Source organism: Lathyrus oleraceus, chromosome 4 (assembly GCF_024323335.1).
Source record: "Lathyrus oleraceus cultivar Zhongwan6 chromosome 4, CAAS_Psat_ZW6_1.0, whole genome shotgun sequence".
Taxonomy (NCBI): domain Eukaryota; kingdom Viridiplantae; phylum Streptophyta; class Magnoliopsida; order Fabales; family Fabaceae; genus Lathyrus; species Lathyrus oleraceus.
In genome coordinates, this window is record NC_066582.1 from 351,793,913 (window position 1) to 351,795,220 (window position 1,308).

A 1,308-nucleotide genomic window follows, 5' to 3' on the forward strand; every position below is an offset into this window, starting at 1 on the left:
GGTCAAATGTAATTCACGTAATCAATTAATAATCCAAGTACTTGCTAATAGAGCTACTTATGGGCAGTGTTTCCTACTTTGAAAAGAAATAATTTAACAGGAACTATCGCTTTCGCGTATTCAGAACCGAGTTGTACTCCCTAATCAAACCCTCTTATTGTCACTTATAAAAAGGTGCGCATTGCGTTAGAGTAGTAAACCTATTTTTAAGAAATATAGTATCTTGACTAAGTTGAAAAGTATTATAACCTGGATTTCTTAACCAAAAGAGGTTCTCACGAACCAGACTCTAAACTTATAAACGCGTCCGAAAATTGTTTTAAAATCTCTTTTCTTCTTAATGTTAAAATCTCCTAATGAACTAAACAAAGCGCTTTCGCTGTTTTTGAAATAGTTAAAAACAATTAAGTTTAAAAAGACGTTAGACGGCTTTCGATCTTACCTAACGGAATTGAAGTGCGGGAAAACTTAATTTGAAAGTTAAAATAGCCCTTAAGTGTTTCTACAAACAATTGTACGGATTATCGGTTCAATTATGATCCTTACATTCTAACCTTATAAATTTAGTTAGACATGGTAAAGTAAAAGTGCATTAAAATAAATAAAAGTAGTGCGAGTGCGGAAAGTAAATAAAAGTAGTGCGAGTGCGGAAAGTAAATAAAAGTAAAGCGAGTGCAAGAAATAAATAATTTAAAGCGAGTGCGAGAAATAAATAAAGTAAAGCGAGTGAGAGAAATAAATGAAAGTAAGGCGAGTGCGAGAAATAAATAAAGTAAAGCGAGTGTGAGAAATAAATAAAGTAAAGCGAGTGCGGGAAAATAAATAAGATAAAGACAAGTAATCAAAACCTGCTCCAATCGGAGGGTTGAATAAATTGCAAAGCAGAAATGAAAATGGCGGAAGGATTAACTTCCTTCCAAAGTGCTCCAAACTCGATTACAGACTCTATCACTGACTCGATTACACAATTGTGGTAACACTCCAATGCGAAGCGATTACCACTTTATAATATTGAATATATGCCTAAGTGAAACAAAGTTGCTCTGAGTTTGCCTCTGCTCTAAGTTTGGATGATTGTAAAAGTGATTTCGAGTTTCTATTTATAAGCAAGTAAAAAGATGGAAATGACAAGGATGCCCTTCAACTTGAAAATGGGAGGGAAAAACTTTCCTCTTGTGGCGCCCGCCACAAGGCCATGGCGCCCGCCACAAGCACAAAATGAGGTGCCTTAGTGGAAGTAGTGGGGAACGTGGGAGTTGAGGGAAGTTGAGCTTGGACACGTCATGGCAGGGTCTATGGCGCCAGCCA